The 23,412-nt window shown below is 31.2% G+C and overlaps 3 long non-coding RNA genes across 13 annotated transcripts in view; 2 read left to right on the plus strand and 1 right to left on the minus strand.

Moving 5' to 3' along the window:
• LOC147801960 (uncharacterized) overlaps positions 1–9,993 on the plus strand; it is a 44,949-nt gene extending 34,956 nt beyond the window's left edge. For all 6 annotated transcript variants that reach the window (XR_015430175.1, XR_015430177.1, XR_015430174.1 and 3 more), the window contains one exon: positions 8,156–9,993. This is a non-coding gene — a long non-coding RNA (uncharacterized LOC147801960). The remainder of the gene's footprint in view (positions 1–8,155) is intronic.
• The window catches only part of LOC147801958 (uncharacterized), a 361,588-nt gene that overhangs the window by 248,072 nt on the left and 90,104 nt on the right, over positions 1–23,412 (plus strand). The window lies entirely within an intron of this gene.
• LOC147801961 (uncharacterized) lies at positions 8,658–14,054 on the minus strand. 2 transcript variants are annotated; one of them, XR_015430181.1, is made up of 4 exons: positions 14,039–14,054; positions 11,519–11,698; positions 11,304–11,425; positions 8,658–8,781 (listed from the first exon to the last, which is right to left on the minus strand). It is a non-coding gene; the product is annotated as an uncharacterized LOC147801961 (long non-coding RNA). The 2 variants fall into 2 exon arrangements; XR_015430180.1 differs by lacking the exon at positions 14,039–14,054 and adding an exon at positions 12,725–12,848.

The raw sequence follows: 23,412 nt of genomic DNA on the forward strand, positions 1-23,412 counted from the left end.
TGAAAGGTTCTGGGTCCGAATCCCGGACAAGGCATGAATGTACTTTCATTCTCTGTACTATCTGTCCTCACTGTGGGAGCGACGTTGGCCCACATAATATTTTGTCCCTGCAAGAAAGGCGAACAAAATCGCCCTGTATATGCCTGAATTGACGGATGTTAACACAGGTGGGCATTGGAAAAAATAATTTAATTTTTTTTAAAGCTACAGTGGACTCCCAAAATCTAGAAAATCTCTCAAAAAATCGATTTACTAATTTTGAACATTTTACATTAATTAAATGATATAAAAAAAAGCATATTAATTATTAAAATCATAAGATTTGAAAAATTTAGAGCTTTCTTATTACAAAAACTTGTCTATAGTGAGTGTCTTGTGCTGTGTTTCTCGAAACAAAAGTTTCGCATCTAAATGGAAATAGTTCCATAGGCTATCATTTTGATGACTATTATATGAAACATTTTTGACACACTCTCTAGATCAGTGTCTCCCAAAATGTGGTACGCGTTCCCCCAGGGGTACGGGAACAGTTTAGCGGGGGTGTAAATTCTTATACGCGCAATATCTTGCAACAAACAGAAATTTCAAAAAATTTTATTGAAAAACAAAGCTAGCCATGAAAATGTACGAGTACGTATTTTTCTATTGGTTATTTTTTGCAGAGTTAAAAATTAACAATGAGTGGCGTCAAAAGCCAGTTGTGATTTTTAATAATAATTTAATTTAATTTTTTCATATTAAAAAATGCATTCATTTTTTATGAGTGATACACAGCGTTACGAAAAATTTAGAAAGGGTACACAAAAGTCATAACTTTGGCAGGGGTCTGTCCAGACATTTTGTGAAAGGTCCGTTTTTGTAAAATAGTAAAAGAATGACTCGTAATTTGTGAATATAAAATAAACGTTAAGTCACATTCTTTCAACTAGGGTCTGCTTTTGTGAATTTGTGCAAATAGGGTCCGTTATTGCAAAAACATTTCTCAAGGAGTTTTTAAATTATAAAGACATACAAGATTACGTTACACTGTAAAATTATAATTAAAAAAAATTAAATTTTCAAAAATAAACAGCAATTGCTGCTTCTGAATTAGAGATGCAACATGTAAATATTTGGTATTTAGCCTATACTGCTGAACGCAGAATATTCATTTCGGACGAATAAAGGAAGAAGCTTCTGCGGAAGACAAAACTCAGTTCTTTTGCATTTGTCTTCCACCACCCCCCCCCCTCTTCCTGGGAAGATTAACGAAACAATAATGAAGATAAACAAATTTGTGTGAAGGGTCCGATTAAAAGATAAACAAATTTGTGAAGGGTCCGTTTTTAAGTTAAAATATTTTGTGAAGGGTCCGTTTTTAAGTTAAAATATTTTGTCAAAGGCCCGTTAACGGACCCAAATTTCTTCTAAACAGACCCCTGCCTGCTATCCTCTATTCTTATAATGTGGCCATTTAATCCTTTTTATTTTGATAAATGTAATGACATCAGGTTCTTTATATGCTTTGTAAAGTTCCGTGTTTGATCTTCTAAACCAGGTACCGTTTTTACTTATTCCACCAAAAATGATTCGCAGTATTTTTCTCTCAAATCTAGCTATCATATTTTCATCTCCACGGGTCATTGTCCAGGTCTCATATGCGTATGTAAGCACTGATCGTATAAGACATTTATAGAGTAACACTTATTTTTCTTTTTATTAGGCTTGACGGTTATTATTTAAGCTCTAACGTTTCCTCATATTTTTTAAATATTTTTTTTCTAATATGTAACTGATACGTTATTTGTTCTTTCCTTTCTCACCTTTTTTTAATCTTTATTTTTAATGTTTTTTCTCCTTCCTTTTTACCAATAACCACCGTGTTGCCTGCAATGCTGTTGTCTGGGGAAGACACTAGAATGTGCAATGGGCGTTGTAGGATGATGATGTCCCACATCGTTCGAGGTAGGGAGGCCCAGTGACACTTTCAAAGTATCAGGCAGTACAAAACTTTCTTCTGTTATTATTTGAGCTCTAACGTTTCCTCATATTTTTTAAATATTTTTTTTCTAATATGTAACTGATACGTTATATGTTCTTTCCTTTCTCACCTTTTTTTAATCTTTATTTTTAATGTTTTTTTCCTTCCTTTTTACTAATAACCACCTTGTTGCCTGCAATGCTGTTGTCTGGGGAAGACACTAGAATGTGCAATGGGCGTTGTAGGATGATGATGTCCCACCTCGTTCGAGGTAGGGAGGCCCAGTAACACTTTCAAAGTATCAGGCAGTACAAAACTCTCTTCTGTTATTATTTAAGCTCGAACGTTTCCTCATATTTTTTAAATATTTTTTTTCTAATATGTAACTGATACGTTATTTGTTCTTTCCTTTCTCACCTTTTTTTAATCTTTACTTTTAATGTTTTTTTTCTTTCTTTTTACTAATAACCACCGTGTTGCCTGCAATGCTGTTGTCTGGGGAAGACACTAGAATGTGCAATGGGCGTTGTAGGATGATGATGTCCCACCTCGTTCGAGGTAGGGAGGCCCAGTGACACTTTCAAAGTATCAGGCAGTACAAAACTTTCTTCTGTTATTATTTAAGCTCAAACGTTTCCTCATATTTTTTAAATATTTTTTTTCTAATATGTAACTGATGCGTTATATGTTCTTTCCTTTCTCACCTTTTTTTTAATCTTTATTTTTAATGTTTTTTTTCCTTCCTTTTTACTAATAACCACCTTGTTGCCTGCAATGCTGTTGTCTGGGGAAGACACTAGAATGTGCAATGGGAGTTGTTGGATGATGATGTCCCACCTCGTTCGAGGTAGGGAGGCCCAGTGACACTTTCAAAGTATCAGGCAGTACAAAACTCTCTTCTGTTATTATTTAAGCTCTAACGTTTCCTCATATTTTTTAAATATTTTTTTTCTAATATGTAACTGATACGTTATATGTTCTTTCCTTTCTCACCTTTTTTTAATCTTTATTTTTAATGTTTTTTTCCTTCCTTTTTACTAATAACCACCTTGTTGCCTGCAATGCTGTTGTCTGGGGAAGACACTAGAATGTGCAATGGGCGTTGTAGGATGATGATGTCCCACCTCGTTCGAGGTAGGGAGGCCCAGTAACACTTTCAAAGTATCAGGCAGTACAAAACTCTCTTCTGTTATTATTTAAGCTCTAACGTTTCCTCATATTTTTTTAATATTTTTTTTCTAATATGTAACTCATACGTTATTTGTTCTTTCCTTTCTCACCTTTTTTTTAATCTTTATTTTTAATGTTTTTTTTCCTTCCTTTTTACTAATAACCACCTTGTTGCCTGCAATGCTGTTGTCTGGGGAAGACACTAGAATGTGCAATGGGCGTTGTAGGATGATGATGTCCCACCTCGTTCGAGGTAGGGAGGCCCAGTAACACTTTCAAAGTATCTGGCAGTACAAAACTCTCTTCTGTTATTATTTAAGCTCTAACGTTTCCTCATATTTTTTAAATATTTTTTTTCTAATATGTAACTCATACGTTATTTGTTCTTTCCTTTCTCACCTTTTTTTTAATCTTTATTTTTAATGTTTTTTTTCCTTCCTTTTTACTAATAACCACCTTGTTGCCTGCAATGCTGTTGTCTGGGGAAGACACTAGAATGTGCAATGGGCGTTGTAGGATGATGATGTCCCACCTCGTTCGAGGTAGGGAGGCCCATTAACACTTTTAAAGTATCAGGCAGTACAAAACTATCTTCTGTTATTATTTAAGCTCCAACGTTTCCTCATATTTTTTAAATATTTTTTTTCTAATATGTAACTCATACGTTATTTGTTCTTTCCTTTCTCACCTTTTTTTTAATCTTTATTTTTAATGTTTTTTTTTTCCTTCCTTTTTACTAATAACCACCTTGTTGCCTGCAATGCTGTTGTCTGGGGAAGACACTAGAATGTGCAATGGGCGTTGTAGGATGATGATGTCCCACCTCGTTCGAGGTAGGGAGGCCCAGTAACACTTTCAAAGTATCAGGCAGTACAAAACTCTCTTCTGTTATTATTTAAGCTCTAACGTTTCCTCATATTTTTTAAATATTTTTTTTCTAATATGTAACTGATACGTTATTTGTTCTTTCCTTTCTCACCTTTTTTAAATCTTTATTTTTAATGTTTTTTTTCCTTCCTTTTTACTAATAACCATCTTGTTGCCTGCAATGCTGTTGTCTGGGGAAGACACTAGAATGTGCAATGGGCGTTGTAGGATGATGATGTCCCACCTCGTTCGAGGTAGGGAGGCCCAGTGACACTTTCAAAGTATCAGGCAGTACAAAACTCTCTTCTGTTATTATTTAAGCTCTAACGTTTCCTCATATTTTTTTTCTAATATGTAATGTAACTGATACGTTATTTGTTCTTTCCTTTCTCACCTTTTTTTAATCTTTATTTTTAATGTTTTTTTCCTTCCTTTTTACTAATAACCACCTAGTTGCCTGCAATGCTGTTGTCTGGGGAAGACACTAGAATGTGCAATGGGCGTTGTAGGATGATGATGTCCCACCTCGTTCGAGGTAGGGAGGCCCAGTGACACTTTCAAAGTATCAGGCAGTACAAAACTCTCTTCTGTTATTATTTAAGCTCTAACGTTTCCTCATATTTTTTAAATATTTTTTTTCTAATATGTAACTGATACGTTATTTGTTCTTTCCTTTCTCACCTTTTTTAAATCTTTATTTTTAATGTTTTTTTTCCTTCCTTTTTACTAATAACCATCTTGTTGCCTGCAATGCTGTTGTCTGGGGAAGACACTAGAATGTGCAATGGGCGTTGTAGGATGATGATGTCCCACCTCGTTCGAGGTAGGGAGGCCCAGTGACACTTTCAAAGTATCAGGCAGTACAAAACTCTCTTCTGTTATTATTTAAGCTCTAACGTTTCCTCATATTTTTTAAATATTATTTTTTTAATATGTAACTGATACGTTATTTGTTCTTTCCTTTCTCACCTTTTTTTAATCTTTATTTTTAATGTTTCTTTTCCTTCCTTTTTACTAATAACCACCTTGTTGCCTGCAATGCTGTTGTCTGGGGAAGACACTAGAATGTGCAATGGGCGTTGTAGGATGATGATGTCCCACCTCGTTCGAGGTAGGGAGGCCCAGTAACACTTTCAAAGTATCAGGCAGTACAAAACTCTCTTCTGTTATTATTTAAGCTCTAACGTTTCCTCATATTTTTTAAATATTTTTTTTTCTAATATGTAACTCATACGTTATTTGTTCTTTCCTTTCTCACCTTTTTTATAATCTTTATTTTTAATGTTTTTTTTCCTTCCTTTTTACTAATAACCACCTTGTTGCCTGCAATGCTGTTGTCTGGGGAAGACACTAGAATGTGCCATGGGCGTTGTAGGATGATGATGTCCCACCTCGTTCGAGGTAGGGAGGCCCAGTGACACTTTCAAAGTATCAGGCTGTACAAAACTCTCTTCTGTTATTATTTAAGCTCTAACGTTTCCTCATATTTTTTAAATATTTTTTTTCTAATATGTAACTGATACGTTATTTGTTCTTTCCTTTCTCACCTTTTTTTAATCTTTATTTTTAATGTTTTTTCTCCTTCCTTTTTACTAATAACAACCTTGTTGCCTGCAATGCTGTTGTCTGGGGAAGACACTAGAATGTGCAATGGGCGTTGTAGGATGATGATGTCCCACCTCGTTCGAGGTAGGGAGGCCCAGTGACACTTTCAAAGTATCAGGCTGTACAAAACTCTCTTCTGTTATTATTTAAGCTCTAACGTTTCCTCATATTTTTTAAATATTTTTTTTCTAATATGTAACTGATACGTTATTTGTTCTTTCCTTTCTCACCTTTTTTTAATCTTTATTTTTAATGTTTTTTCTCCTTCCTTTTTACTAATAACAACCTTGTTGCCTGCAATGCTGTTGTCTGGGGAAGACACTAGAATGTGCAATGGGCGTTGTAGGATGATGATGTCCCACCTCGTTCGAGGTAGGGAGGCCAGTGACACTTTCAAAGTATCAGGCAGTACAAAACTCTCTTCTGTTTTTAAAGCTCTAACGTTTCCTCATCTTTTTTAAATATTTTTTTCCAATATGTAACTGATACGTTATTTGTTCTTTCCTTTCTCACCTTTTTTTAATCTTTATTTTTAATGTTTTTTTCCTTCCTTTTTACTAATAACCACCTTGTTGCCTGCAATGCTGTTGTCTGGGGAAGACACTAGAATGTGCAATGGGCGTTGTAGGATGATGATGTCCCACCTCGTTGGAGGTAGGGAGGCCCAGTAACACTTTCAAAGTATCAGGCAGTACAAAACTCTCTTCTGTTATTATTTAAGCTCTAACGTTTCCTCATATTTTTTAAATCCTTATTAATTAATTAAATAATTCCTTAATAATAAATCCTTAATAATAAATCCTTATTTAAATAATTTTACAGTGATGTACATAATCTTGTATGTCTTTACAATTTAAAAACTCCTTGAAAAAGTTTTTTTTTTGCAATAATGGACCCTATTTGCACAAATTCACAAAAGGGGACCCTGGTTGAAAGAATGTGACTTAACGTTTATTTTATATTCACAAATTATGAGTCATTTTTTCACAATTTTACGAAAACGGACCCTTCACAAAATGTCTGGACAGACCCATGATAATATTTCAAGTTATGTTTAATGTGAAGTCATAACTAGAAATTAGTGCTTACAATTTAAAAACTCCTTGAAAAAGGTTTTTTTCAATAATGGACCCTATTTGCACAAATTCACAAAAGCGGACCCGGTTCAACAGAAGCTGCATTTTACCTCCTCCTTATCACTTCGTTGACGCAGAACCTATTACTTAATTTTTGAACAAAGTACTTCATTACAAAGTTCAAAACAGAGTTTCAAAATGTCGCTTTTAAGAACGTTTTGTTTTATTTTTTTATGATAAGAACTAAAACATGATTTGATACACTTTGGATCATTTTCATACGCGATTCAAAAGTTCAAATATTTTAAGGTCCATTTAAAGTTGAGGTGAAAAGAAAAAAAAAAGAATTAAGAAGAAAAAAAAAAGAATTTTGTTAGAACTGTGTTTTAAAATTATAAATACTTGTGATTTATTTTTAAAAACAAATGTAATTTTTTGAATTTATTGCTTACGTTTAATATAAATTTAGAAAAGAACTTAAAATCGCCAATTCAGTGTTAAATAATTCAGTATTTAACTCTAAAAATTATTTATTTTCGCACTTACAACTGTCATAAATTAGAAAAATGTTGACATATTTTTAAATTGTAGTTGACATATTTTTAAATTCTAGTTTGGATAACTGACTGTCGCAAGCTTATGACCAACATGTCTATTTAGTTCAATTGAATTTAAGTTCTAAATTTAGAATTTTTTGTTAAAAACTTTTGAAAGCAGAGGTGCCAACTATGTATTGCATTTTATCGGTCATTTTCACGATTTCATATCCGCCAGCTCTACTGGATTTTGCCAGTTTCTACTGTTTTATTCAAAACTTTCCTGATTTTTGTACATTTCGAAAAAATCCCTAAAATAGGGTAAGTTTCCTAAAAAAATTAATAGTAAAATTTATTTTCTCTCACAAATTATCGCTTGCTTTAATATATAAAGAAGTATTACAAATACATAATGAAGCAAGCCTCATTTATTGAAAGAAATCAATTAAAAACTCTTAGTACTAAAATATTCAGTTTATTTTATTTATTCAGAATTAGTTTTTTTTAACTTAACTAGAAAAATTTATAAACTATTTTTGAAAAATTAAAGGCCTATTACTATTCAAAATCATGAGTAAACATATAGCGTAACATTTCAAGCATATTTAATGGCAATCAAAGCTGGAAAATATTTTTATATTTCGATGACCGAAAATTCCTTATGTGTAAAATATTTAGTACATAATTCCATAAATAAATATTAATTCGTAAAATCTACTGGATTTCTTTTCCTATCTATATTGGCATATGTACTATAATTAAAGTATATGGATTTCGTAAATACTAATTGTAGATATTTTTGTGTATATATTATGTATATTTTTGTACTTTGATGGAAAATTGGCACCTCTCGTTTTCATTTAAGGTGTTGAATCTTGGGCTATTTGAAGTTTTTAGAGTCTGTACATTTATTTCTTTAAATTTGTTTATATATTTTTCAGGGTGCGCTGATGAAAGCATAGAGTTGAACGCTGACCAACACCAACGGTCACCAACACGCTGACCTCAGTCAGTGATGCTTGACGTTCCATTGGGAACCATGTCTGGATGATCTGCAAGACTATTGAGTGCATTTGTAGCTATGCAAAGCTATGAAGTCCAAACTTCTTCTTAAAATTATGGTTATAAATATGGTTTTAAAATTACATTTAAATAATATGCTTCAGTTGAATGGTTATTTAATTAACAAAACTACCCAGTTTTTAGTCAACAACTAAGTCAGTTTTTTGTAAGCATCTCTTTAAATATATTAGTAAAATGCTATTTTTGGTATGTAACAATTGTAATGGGAAGAAAAAAATTTGCACAATTAAAATGATTTATCAACAAACCCAAAGATAAATTTCTATTAACATGATAAAGTGAATAGAAAAAACAGTATGTACTTAAAGTTACATAAATACAATAGATTTTGGGAAACAAGAAAATCCCCCCAAAAAAAGTTTACTTACCCCAAATATTAGGAAAGAAAATTTTACTTTTGGATCAGCAGCACAACTTAAAAAAGAAAATGATGTGTTATCACAGCCATTAGGATGAAGTCTATTAAGACCATGCCCATTTAATCCTAAAAATAAAATAAAACATATTAGAGATACATGTTGTAGGAAATTATCAACAGTTTAAAATTTCTAACTTTTTGGATTGGTTAAATAAGTCGGCATCATAAGAACTAGATACTGCAACAAACTTGATTTATAAGGTTTATGGCAACCATCTTCGTTAAATGTTCTACAAATGTCACTATGCATGGGTGCCAAATTTGTCGAAATGTTTGGAATTAACAAAATAGTAATGAAAACAATTTTTTTTTATACTGAATTCCATGCGTTTAAAAAAAAATTGTTCTAAATTTATTATTCTAAACTGAAGGCTTCTGTAACGAATATTATAGAAATAAATAAGTACAGAAGTTCTTCCGTGAGTTGTAGGGTGGCCACTGTCTGGAAAAATTTTAAAAGAAGGGCCAATTAAGGCTTTAATTTTAGGGACATTTTAGGAATGTCAGCTGTAACATAAATTTGCAAATATTTTTGGATGACAATTGCAAACAGCTTTTTAATTTTTCTGGAAAATGGCTACACTTGAGAGGTTTCTCCATCCACTCCCCTTTCCCCCATGAGATGAAGCATTTTAAATCTAAATGTTGAAATTTTAAATTTACATGCTTTCTGTGGAATGACAGCAAGATTTGTCCACCAGCTAAAAGAAATATCTTTTGGGCTTTGAGAATTTTATTTAGGATTTTTTAGTTAATTAATTTTTAATATATTTTGTTAATTTCACAGTTTTCCTTATTATCTAAACTCAACATTTCACTCAGTATGTTGAATTTATTTACAAATGTTATAGTTTTTTTTTTTTACTGAAATTTTGATAAATAGTACTCCTAAATCATTATGGGGCAATAGCTTTTAAGTGTTATAGATAGTGAGGAACAGGATATTGAGGAAAAATCATTTTACATAACTTATATTATAACACTGGTAAAAGCATACTTAATGTTTATAATAATTATTCTTAATGCTGTTGATAAAAATTACTTTACATGATATTTACTATTTTAGACAATGTATTTGTTAACAAAATAAAAAAAAAACTGAAATTCCGATTTATGTATAAAATGCATTGCAGTGCAATGCTATTGATGTTTATGGTTTTAATTTTTTATGTCGATAGAAGTCAATGAAAACTGCATTTATCTAAAAACAGAGAACTTTAAATTCAATTTTCTTAATAATATTTATTCATGCCAATAAATTCTAGTGAAGTTTCATTATTTCATGTGTCCCAATTTCCGTTTTTTATTCTACGCAACTGTCTCTTATTTCATAACATGAATTATGCAAATGAAAAGTTCTATTTTTTCCCAAGCCACATTAAGTTTTCGGAACACTAAAGGAATAGTAGTCCCATTGGTCTACTAAATTTTTCTCGTTTGGTGTGACACTAAAAACTTACAACACTATAATTTATGCCTGACCAAGTTCTACTAGACAACAGAAAAGTCTGAAGTACCTGAAACAGGCTTCCCCGACCCAGGGGTGACTATTTCCTCCAATCAGATAGCTTATTCTAGTCACTAACTAGGCTTGTTATAAGAGTGGGAAAAGAATAAAAAAAGCTAAAATACACATATCAACTAGAGAAAAAATAATTTTAAAAAAATGTAAAACTAATTTTCATTATTTACATACTTATTTAAAGTTATCTTTAATTTGCGCACATTAACAGTCTAACAAACTAAAGATTATCATGATTAAATAGGATTACATAGTAAAGTAAAACAAAATAATGTAGAAAAAGAAATATTAAGAAAAATAGATACTAGAGAATTTTTTTCTAAAGTTTAAAAAGTTTGAAATTTTGTCCAGAGACAAGTCAGATAAGTCTCATGCCTGGCTATAAAAGAAATCAGCTATAAAAATGAAATGTGAATTGAGATTATCTTCAATTAGTAGCAATCTTTAATAATTAAGAGTTTAAAAAAAAAGGAAGGTAGATTTTGACTTGAAAATATTTCGTATTTCATGCAAATTTTGTACTTAATACACAATAGAATTATTTACTTAATGGACAGAAAACATTGAGAAAAATATTATAAAAACTTTAAAATGGCGAGCATAAATTATTAAATTGATCATTAATTTTTGCAAAAATTTAAAAATTTTTAGCTGAAGCAATGTAACAAAAGCAAAAGAAACATTAAATAAATTGTATGTGAAAACTAAAAACTAATCTATAAAAATAAACAGACTTTAAATAAAATAATTTCATCAACAAATAATTTGAATGAAATGTCTATTATTTTACAATACTTAGTCAAAAACTACAATTTAAGGGAAAAACGAAAATTTTAAACATAGAAATGTTTAATAAATTAAAATTACTATATCTTCCTCTTACAAAGTAAATATCACATTTTAAAAAAAAAGCCACAAAATTTAAGTAAACAGCAAAAAAAGAAGAAATAATTACACCTGCATAAACAAATATTTTTGGTGAAAAATGTAGACCTCCAACTTATAAAAACACATAAAAATTAAATAAAATAATTAAATTTATTGTGCCAAGCTAACTGAAAAATACTTTGTTTTCGAACCCTCTTTTATTGCACCGATACCACAAGGATAAATACATCCAGAACCTGTGTTCATCATCTAGTATACTTTGAAAAAAGTCATTTCAAACTATTTAACTGAGAATATGCTCTGAAAGAGAATAGAAAAATTTTATAAAATTTCAACTAAATATCCATAGAAGAGTATTTAACAATGTTTTCGGGTAAAGGCATGACAACTTACCTCATCGAAATGAAGTAAATTTTCATGCCTGGGAAAAAAAATCAAAATTGAAGCAAAGAGGACAAGGTTTATTCACAGTGGAGAAAACTGACAAACCACTAAAGTCAAAGTTGGCACACATTTGACAATTGACTGTTTTATCCAGATTTAACCATAGTTTTTAACAGTCATATCAGATACCTAAAATTCTAGATAAGAAAATAATTATTAGCTAATATAAATGTGAAGTAATTATAAATAAATATACATAGAAAATAACAAGTGACCAACTAGGATGCTCAATCGTTCTGACATTAACACCCTTTTAATTTTGACAATCACTGTCGAAAATCATAAGTTTTGGTGAAGAGAATGATTGATTATCAATAATAAATATTGAATAATTATGACTAAGAATTTGTAAAATTGCAATTTATCTAATTTACAACTAGAAAAATTATGATTTTTCTTTTCAGCACAGAGTGCAGTCACTGAAAAAAAACAAAGTCTAATAAATGAAGTTATGAAATTAAAAAAAAGATATAAGTAAATTTTGTTTCTTCGCTACAGATCTAATAAAATAAGTCAGAGTTTAACAGATGTAACAGTTGCTACAGTTAAATTTTTAATTTTCACTTCAAATCTATTGCAGTTTATTAGTAGTATATTTCATTTGAATTACCTATATGATAACCAAAATTTATTGAAAATAATCTATTTGAATAAATTTGTGTGAATACAATATTTTAATATTAAGTTATGCTGAAGCTACCAAATATTATACACTCATTTTTAAATTATTTTGCATACAAGCAATGGACAGATTTAGTTTTATCTCAGCAAAAAGCTTCTTGTTAAAATTCTTAGTTGGCATATTACGGAATTGGTTGCAAATCACATAGTTTATCAAATTTTTACATTTTATGCAGATCCTTAAAGTAGAGATACTTAAATAATTTCAAATAGAGACCTGCTTTTACAACAAAATAAAAGGACCCAGAAATTTAGAATTATAAGCTCCTAAAGATCTGCAGTTTCATCAAATCTAGTGAAATCACAGGTGTATTAAGAAATATATTTTAATAACTGTACTAAATATTGTTATCAACTTGATAAAGCACTTTAACTGATTGATTGAAAGCAATTAATGGATTTTAAATTCTCAATTGTTTTGTTTTTTAAGAAAAGATATACTGGCTTGATTTTAGGCGGCTATGAGATATATACCCTTCAAGTTGGTCCTCGCCTTTGATGTTTACAGTACCTTGTAAGTCACTGCCCAGAAGTTGCAAATATTTGGAGATTATTCTGCTTCAGATTATGATAGGGAAATCTTCCCATTGCTCAAGAATATATATGTTTCTTTCCCCCCAAGTAAAACTTTGTCATAGAGAAATATCAAACAGTAAAACAATTTTTTGTAAACATCTTTTAATTACAAACTGGTTGATAATATAGTATCGATTTTCAATGTATAATTAAACTTTTTGAAATATGTGATAACTAAAAAACGATATGCGAGAAAAATAAATTTAACAAATTTAAAGGTTTAAAACAGTTGTAATATTTTATGTAAACAAGTAATATTCATCCTTTTTCATAAAAATAATTACTATGTAAAGAATTATTAAAATATAATAAATTTCATTAATACAACTAAATTCTTCAGGTACACAACTACAAATCACAAATTGAATTCACAACTGATATTACACCAAAATTTTAGAAAAATTTGAAAATAAAAATTACTACATTTCATCTTCTAAGGAAATCAATATAGAAATGCATTAAATATTTACTAATATTTAATGCATAATATAACGCATTTAATAATTAAAAATATTTACAGTTAAATTGAACACAAAAATAAATATCCTTAAAATTAAATCATGAAGTACCTGTTGCATTTAATTATCACAATGTTATCTATATTAAAGCTTAATTTAGGCCAAAGGACAGCAAATTAGTTAATAGAAAGAATGAAAAACTAAAGAAGCAAGAAAAATTACAAATTGCAGATTTGCTACGTAAAACCAAAACAACTAACAAAAAGCTTATTTGATACTCTAATTAAATAGTCAATTCCAAGTAGTAAAACTATAAAAAGTATCCTTTTAATTTGTTAATTTGAGTGAAAAATAACAGGAATATTAAAATAAGATTAATACATTATAAAATGTTAACAGTTTTAAAACTCAATTTTGACTACCGTAGTAGTATGTAAGAAAATAAATAAAACACAAGAAACAACAAATATTTCAAATAGTAGATTTGCAAAGTTATGCCAAAGAACTAACGTCATCAAATAACAAAAAGTCAAGTTGTTACTCAAATAATATGGTCAAATCTATATAAAAAGCAATAAAAAGAGAGCTTTTTAACTTAAAAATTTCATGAATTATTTTTTTATGGCAGCAGAAACTAAGAAATACTAATTGTAAATGCATAAAATTGTAAATAAAGACTCTTAGGAATTAATGAATTTAAAATAACGGAAGTGATGTTCTACTGTATTTACAAAAATAAAATTAATATATCTACCTGGAATGGAACCAGATGTACAGACAGAGCGACTACAAATTTAAGATTTTCAATAACAGCGCTTCGCCAAAGCCTTGGATTCTTTAACCAATCAAATTCAACTATGCGCGTAGAAATTAGCACCCCAGAACTTCAGAGGGTTGTTATTTGCATGGGGGAAAAAGTCGGCAATTCAATGATTGATGATCATAGTATCTTTTTAAAAATTCTAGTTAGCTACTTTGATTTTAATCTTTTTGTTTTGAAAACCCATCTTTCAAGATATGATAATGATGTGCCATAATAAGAGTGTTTTTATTTATTCTTCTTTTGAAATAAAGAGAAATACTTGAAGAAATTTTTTTTTATGGTTGTGGGGGGGAAAAAGTGTTTGTATGCTAGTTTTAACGGCGATGAATTAAATTTTGTTTTACCTTATCGCATTAAAACAAGAAAATAAAAACAGACTAAAATATGTTAATTTTTCGAGTTGAAAATATTTCTTATATGATTTAAAACAACATTAAAAGTTTTATTTATTAACATTCAAGGATTCTATTTTTTCTTTTTTCCTTGAGTGAAATACGATGAGGTCGATCTAGATTTATTATTACTATCATTATTTTAAGTTTGTAATGAATTCGAGGATTTAACCCTTTCGAGCCTAACGGGACACATACGTCCCAAGCAAATTTCAAAAAAATCTTTTGGGACAGAAACCCTTCCCTGTCTAATGGGAGACTTTCCCACCAGTCCTGCCAATATTTTTGAAGGTATTTTCATTCACAGAACATGCATGGCACTACCGTGCATAATGCTGCCCTACTCATAGTTTATGCTCCAAAATTGTCCTGTTGTAAAAAAAATACTCGTCGCGAAAGGGTAAAAACATCCAGAACATGCAGTTTGTTTCATAAAAAAGTTTTTATTATAAACTTTCAGAATCCTTTTTTTTAAAAAAAATGACCATTAGAAGTCTCAAATCGGTATTTCAGCGATAGAGAGAAAAAGAAACTTTTTTTGTCAAAATCGAACCATTATAAGAATGAAGTTGGTAGAGAAAATATTAAAATCACTTTGAATACGGATTAAACTTGGTGTTTTTAATTATTGCTTTATAACTCTCCGTGTTTCCTCCGTCAGTTTTGATGTTTTTAGAGCTATCCCCTCAGGCGGCGATTGATAGCGTTTTCTTTTTCTCTCTATTAAATTTATGACTCCCACTGCACCTACTTTTATGACTTCCATTTTTTACAAGGGTACTAAAAATATACATAGAGGCGGTTTTTACGGAACAACCTATATTTTGTAGCATTGAATTCTCTATTGGTTTAGGTTAATGCGATAAAATAAAAAAAATAGGCTTGTTTATTTTTCTATTTAGCTAATTGACTAAAATAATAACTTCAATTATTTAACACAAATCACTACAGAAGGGCTGGGATAGCCTGGCTGGGCCCATGTCCAAGAGTCAAACCCCGCCGGCCAAAGACTCCCCGTGTAGTAAATGATGACTGATGCACGTTAAATCTGTCGAGTCACAAAATCCATGTTCCCATAACAAATCAAACCTCTGGGGGTACTGATCCAGCAGTTAACTTGTCTTCTGGATTGGTTCAAAATTACAAGTCTAAAGAGTTGAACGTTAGCAGTCGTAAACACAAAAGTGGGTCGGCTGTTCAACGACGGTTATTAAAGATTAAAAAAAATCACTACCGTAACTTTCAAACTACTCAAACATACTTATTGTACTGCTTACTGGTCATGCATTTCTACTATTTATATCCTGAAGGAAGGGGTATATACATACCTACTTATCGTAAGAGTGATTAGTTTCTTCAAAAAATCCTGCACGAAGGCTGGATTTTCGCAATGCTTGTCCCAGGAGTTTCCTTGTTTTCTGGGTTGGATTCAAATTTTAAGGCTACAGAATTGAACATTGATATGCGTAAACTCAGAAATGTGTTACCCGTTCAACGGTGGTTATGAAATAAAATAGCATCAAATTAACCATAGTCTTTTCATCTGCTTTCTTCAGGAAAAAAAAATAGCATTTTATAAGAAATTCTTTACGACATATTTTAAGATAAACTTTTCTATAAAATGAACATAATATCAGACAAATTAAGCGAGGCTCAACTCGATTCTTACAAGTTATACCTAATATTTATTTTTTGATCGAAACAATAAAAAAGTTGTTTTTTTTCTTAATAATTTTATTTACATTAGTATAACTAATTCAATATTATATGATTTTTGTTATTCATATTCAAAATAAAAATACTATTTATATACGGAAATACACCTCGGAAAGATAATATTCTAAAATAATACACGTGTCCCAGGGAAAACAATTACATTTAATTATCGAGGAAGAAAAACAATTGGCATGTTATTTTTTGACTAGTTGATTGTTATTTATCACATGTTATTCGTTAGGAAAAATAAAAACATGCATGTTAGATAGCATTGTGTGCAAGCATTTTAGTTAGGAATTATTTTAAACACTCCGTTAAAACTTAATATATTAAAAAAGGCATTCACGCTACAATACCTAAACATAATAACAATTTCAGAAACAAAAAGCGCATTGCATTTCACATTTTATTTTTAAATTTTAATTGCATATGTTTTTAATGACATTTGTAGGCATAGTAGCAATATTGGTAACATGTGTACTTATTTTGGTGAAAAATCTATTAACAGTACAAAAACTAATTGTACAAATTATTTAATCTACTGATTTTAAAAGTTTTAATTTTAATCGGAATGTGCGTTTTGCAGAACTCCCCCTCCCTGCCCTTTGTAACTAACTGTTGCAGTTTTAAGAACTCCCACCCTCCACTCCAGGCGTGATGTCATTATTTTATGTACTATTATTAATTTAATGCGTATCTTACACTAGCTACATTTTTTAGTGAATTAACAAGTTTGAAAGGAAGCTATAAAAAAAGATAATGGCTTAAATATGGTAACCATGCAAAAAAAGAAGAAAACACATTAGAATTCCTCTCTTAAAAAGAAAAGATTGAAAACGCAAATGGATCACAAAGGAAGGGAAGGGGGTGGGCGGAAGTAACTTTGAGTGGTTTTTAAATAATTAATAAGTTGGCAAGCAATCAGAAAAATTTTTGCAGCCATAATTTAAATCTTTTACTTAGTTTCTCATTTTATACATTTAATTTTTTTTTTTTATCCTCCTCAATTTTTATTTTTTTATACTTTTCACACTTTTTATAAAATATAACTCAGTTAAACTCAAACCCGTATTTTCCTTGAATTAAACGTAATTTTTTTTCGAAGGATTTCGATTCATTATCATCAAAACATGGAGGGTTGTTGCCCTTAATCTATAAAATACGGGTTCCAAATATTTAGGCTGGTAAGCGATTGAAAGTTTGAGACCCTAAGTGTTAATGTCATTTTGTGCGTATTTCGCTATTACTTAAAAACTTTTTAAGCAAATCATAAAATTTATGCACACGATTATAAAATTCCTCTATCCGAAGATAATTCAACATAAAAAATAATTTTTAACAATTATTTAAACTAATTCAATAATATCCTCCTCAGTTTTGTGTGTGAATTCTGTTTAATAGATGAAAAGACCTCGAGTGCAAAGGGTTAAATTTATTCGCCTTTTTTTCCCTTTTTTTTTTAAAAAACGTTACTTTTAAAAATAGCCGTCATTCAGGTGATTTAGAACGTCCGCCCTTAACCGCTTCCCTGATTATCCCGAGTTAACTCGGGTACGTATATATTGCAATCATTTATTATCCCGAGTTAACTCGGGTGCGTATATATTGCAATCATTTATTATCCCGAGTTAACTCGGGTGCGTATATATTGCAATCATTTATTATCCCGAGTTAACTCGGGTGCGTATATATTGCAATCATTTATTATCCCGAGTTAACTCGGGTGCGTATATATTGCAATCATTTATTATCCCGAGTTAACTCGGGTGCGTATATATTGCAATCATTTATTATCCCGAGTTAACTCGGGTGCGTATATATTGCAATCATTTATTATCCCGAGTTAACTCGGGTGCGTATATATTGCAATCATTTATTATCCCGAGTTAACTCGGGTGCGTATATATTGCAATCATTTATTATCCCGAGTTAACTCGGGTGCGTATATATTGCAATCATTTATTATCCCGAGTTAACTCGGGTGCGTATATATTGCAATCATTTATTATCCCGAGTTAACTCGGGTGCGTATATATTGCAATCATTTATTATCCCGAGTTAACTCGGGTGCGTATATATTGCAATCATTTATTATCCCGAGTTAACTCGGGTGCGTATATATTGCAATCATTTATTATCCCGAGTTAACTCGGGTGCGTATATATTGCAATCATTTATTATCCCGAGTTAACTCGGGTGCGTATATATTGCAATCATTTATTATCCCGAGTTAACTCGGGTGCGTATATATTGCAATCATTTATTATCCCGAGTTAACTCGGGTGCGTATATATTGCAATCATTTATTATCCCGAGTTAACTCGGGTGCGTATATATTGCAATCATTTATTATCCCGAGTTAACTCGGATACGCGTATATTGCAATCTTTTATTATCCCGAGTTAACTCGGATACGCATATATTGCAATCATTTATTATCCCGAGTTAACTCGGATACGCATATATTGCAATCATTTATTATCCCGAGTTAACTCGGATACGCGTATATTGCAATCTTTTATTATCCCGAGTTAACTCGGATACGCATATATTGCAATCATTTATTATCCCGAGTTAACTCGGGTGCGCATATATTGCAATCATTTATTATCCCGAGTTAACTCGGATACGCATATATTGCAATCATTTATTATCCCGAGTTAACTCGGGTACGCATATATTGCAATCATTTATTATCCGGAGTTAACTCGGGTGCGCATATATTGCAATCATTTATTATCCGGAGTTAACTCGGGTGCGTATATATTGCAAATATTTATTATCCCGAGTTAACTCGGGTGCGTATATATTGCAAATATTTATTATGCCGAGTTAACTCGGGTACGTATATATTGCAAATATTTATTATCCCGAGATAACTCGGGTGCGTATATATTGCAAATATTTATTATCCCGAGTTAACTCGGGTACGTATATATTGCAAATATTTTTTATCCCGAGATAACTCGGGTACGTATATATTGCAAATATTTATTATCCCGAGTTAACTCGGGTACGTATATATTGCAAATATTTTTTATCCCGAGAAAACTCGGGCATAGCAGAATTTGTCGGTACGCTTTGTTTTCCAAAAGTAAAAAAAAAAAAATCTGCTGTGATCAAAAGTTTGTTAGGGAGATTTGCTGATAGATTGTGGGACTGCAAACGAGTTTTGTGCAATTGTTTATACAATGATTGATGACATTACATAGAAGAAAAAGGGTAAAACAAATGAGGCATCACTTCACTGGCTGTTCTAAAGTATCAATTCGTGTTGTCACTTTTAAAAACTATTATACAAAGACAACTATTTAATTTTCTTCACTTTCCCGAGATACCTCGAGATAGCAAACTAATATTAAATTAAATATTTTTTTACAAATAAAAAAAAATAAAATTTTGATTTCAAACTTGTTTATAATGTTTTATTTCAGTTCCTTGTATTTATTAATGAAATAAAAAAATATGTCAATTTTATGCATTTGTTTCAACAAATATTGATAAGGGAAGCGGTTAATATATATATTTCTAGAATCCTTGTCAGAAATGAAGACAAAAAAAGTAGTAAATTAATGTTTAAAACCGTCAAAAATATAACGATAATTATTGAAGAAGTTGGGACTAAAATCTTCTTAGTGTGTATAACATAGCTTCCCAACTTATTTTGGGTCACCGTCCTCTTCACAAGTGAAAAACTTTTCAGCTCCCGCGTATAGAAAAATAAAAATATTTAAATATGAAGTTAGAAACATTTTAGTCCCATATTAAATCGTTAAACATTTTTGTTTTGATGCTCTTCTGAAACCTTTCTTTCAAATAATTGAAAATTTATTTTATAGCTAATGCATTTAAATTATAAAGTTTTTTTTTCTTGCTAATTTTAGTAAAAATAACTCATATGCAGGTAGGTAGGTATTTTATTGACGTCGCATTAGAGCTACACAATGGGCTATTGGCGACGGTCTGGGAAACATCCCTGAGGATGATCCGAAGACAAACCATCGCAATTTTGATCCTCTGCAGCGGGGATGGCTCCCCTGCTTTGGAAGGCCGACGACCTGCGCACGAAGTCGAGCACTATATGGTAGAATAGCTTAACGCTGGCCGATACGGCGCATCCTCGGTCCCTACGCAGGCTGATCAAAGTGGTTACCCACTCGCACACTGACAGCAGCCAGTGATGCTTAACATCGGAGTTCTATCATAAGTAAATAATTTAAGTGTTTTTGCGCAAAAATAAATTCAGCGGAATCATTTTGAAATTTAAATTAAATACTTAATTAAATATTTTTCTTATATTTTATTTAAAAAATTTTTTGGCAAATTTTATCAGAGCTGCAGTTAGATAGAGCGTTCACCTCTCAATGAGATGCCCCAGTTTGGAAACCCAGAGGTGCTGGGTGATTCGAATTCGGGTCCCGACTCGCACCGAACACAGTGCACTCGTAGGATATCCTCAGTGGTAGATGGATCAAGGGTTAGTATACCTCAGCCATCCGGCTAACGGTGAGATGTTTTCGTGCTTTTCCTCTCACTATAACGCAAATGCGAATTAGTTTCATCAAAAAGACCTCCGCGAAAGCTAGTTTGTCCCCATGCTTAATCTATGAGTTCTCTTGTCTTCTGGGCTGGGTTCAAAATTACAAGGCTACGTAATTGAACATAGATAGTCGTAAAGTCAGAATTGCGTCTACTAATATAATAAAAATGTTATTAGGTAGACCAGCAAACCACCGCCTGATTTTTTTTTTATTAGTACTACTATGAGTGAAATATTTTTAAAAATCTAATCACATATACTTTATGAGGTAATAAAAAATGTGAGGAAAAGTATATTTGAGAACATCCCCTTGAATTATCACACAAAGAACGAAAAAAAACACATAAATTATACAAATAAACTATCTTACCAATACATTCAAGAATTCTTTATAAAAAGTGTTAAAAACAAACAAATATTTGCATACTTTATAGTTTTTTACTAGCAAATTTCTAAATTTGAAAAATAGTCTATTTAATTAAGATAAAGAATAGATCGATCTTCCAAATTTTCCGAAAATCCATAACATCTCTTAATCACCCACAATCTTATAAGGTCCCTGCAGATAGGCTTCACCGCCTACTGCGATAATCCCCCCCCCCTTCTCGAAACTATGACATAGGAAAAAAGAGAGGAATTGAAAGGCCATTACAAAAAGAAACAATACAATTATTTCAACAATCTGACTGGTTTGGTTGTTTTTCATCTTACCTTCCAATATCCATTTAAAGAACATCCTTCCGGTTAATTAACAAAATCTATTTTGGCCCATTATGAGCCCCCTAATTAGTGTTCAAAAATTTCCTTTGGTACGATTGTTTGGTATATAAAACTCTAATTTCTGGCAGAGTTTGAAAATTATAAGTTAATATTAAAGGGAGTTACGGAGTGAGTCGTGTGCGTAGCTCCGGAGTCGAAATTTATCCGTTTATCAGCTAAAATTCCCTCTTTCCCAAAGAAAAATAATTATTTTTATATATATAACACTTTATTCACGTTGAACTATCGAAAAATAAATTTTAAGAAATAAAATAAAGTAAATAGAAAAAAAAATTGAAAAATTATCCGACACCAGGACCGAAACCCTGACCACAAAGTCAATAAACTTCTTTACCCATGGCGATAACAACCACACCACGACTCACACGTTGCTCTCACGAATATATAGCTTAAAGAACTTTTTCCGGTTAATTAACATAATCTATTTTGGCCCATTGTGTGCCCCCTAATTAGTGTATAAAAATCCCCTTTGGTACGATTGTTTGGTACATAAAACACTAATTTCTGGCAGAGTTTGAAAATTATAAGTAAATATTAAAGGGAGTTACGGAGTTAGTCGTGTGCGTAGCTCCGGAGTTGAAATTTATCCGTTTTTTTGGCTATTATTCGCTCTTCCCCAAAAGAAGAATAGTTATTTTTACTTATAGAAGACTTTATTCATGTTGAAGTGTCGAAAAATAAATTTAAAAAAATAAATAGAAAAAAAAATTAAAATTTACCCAGTGACCAGGACCGAACCCCTCACCATCGAGTCAACAATCTTCTTTACCCATGGCGCTAACAACCACACCACGACTCACACGATGCTTTCACGAATATATAGCTTAAAGAACATTTTTGCCGATTAATTAACAAAATCTATTTTGACCCATTGTGTGCCCCCTAATTAGTGTATAAAAATCCCCTTTGGTACGATTGTTTGGTACATAAAACACTAATTTCTGGCAGAGTTTGAAAATTATAAGTAAATATTAAAGGGAGTTACGGAGTTAGTCGTGTGCGTAGCTCCGGAGTTGAAATTTATCCGTTTTTTGGCTATTATTCGCTCTTCCCCAAAAGAAGAATAGTTATTTTTACTTATAGAAGACTTTATTCATGTTGAAGTGTCGAAAAATAAATTTAAAAAAATAAATAGAAAAAAAAATTAAAATTTACCCAGTGACCAGGACCGAACCCCTCACCATCGAGTCAACAATCTTCTTTACCCATGGCGCTAACAACCACACCACGACTCACACGTTGCTTTCACGAATATATAGCTGAAAGAACATTTTTGCCGATTAATTAACAAAATCTATTTTGGCCCATTGTGTGCCCCCTAATTAGTGTATAAAAATCCCCTTTGGTACGATTGTTTGGTACATAAAACTCTAATTTCTGGCAGAGTTTGAAATTTATAGGTTAATGCTATAGGGAGTTACGGGGTGTGATGTGTGCGTTCCTCCTGATATGGCTTCTGCCCCTTTTTCAGCCTTTATTCGCTCTTTAACAAAGAAAAATATTTCTTTTCACATATGGAAGACTTTATTCGCATTAAAATATTGAAAAGAAGTTAAAAAAATAATATAAATTAAAATAAATAAATAAATAAAAATTACACGAAATTTATCCGTTTATTAGCTATTATTCGCTATTTCCCAAAGAAAAAATATTTTTTTTTTATATATACAGAACACTTGATACAGATTAAAATATCAAAAAATATATTGAAAAAAATAATATAAAGAAAAGAAAAAACTCGAATGTCGACCCTCGCAGGGTTTCGAACCCTTGGCCCCCGGGACAACAAATCTAACTTGCCACACTGCATTACCAACTGCGCCATGATTCATATGCTTGTCCCGCGAATATTTAGCTTAAAACACCTCCTCCCGGTT

Source organism: Parasteatoda tepidariorum, chromosome 11 (assembly GCF_982258835.1).
Source record: "Parasteatoda tepidariorum strain Cologne lab strain chromosome 11, Ptep-v5.0, whole genome shotgun sequence".
Classification (NCBI taxonomy): Eukaryota; Metazoa; Arthropoda; class Arachnida; order Araneae; family Theridiidae; genus Parasteatoda; species Parasteatoda tepidariorum.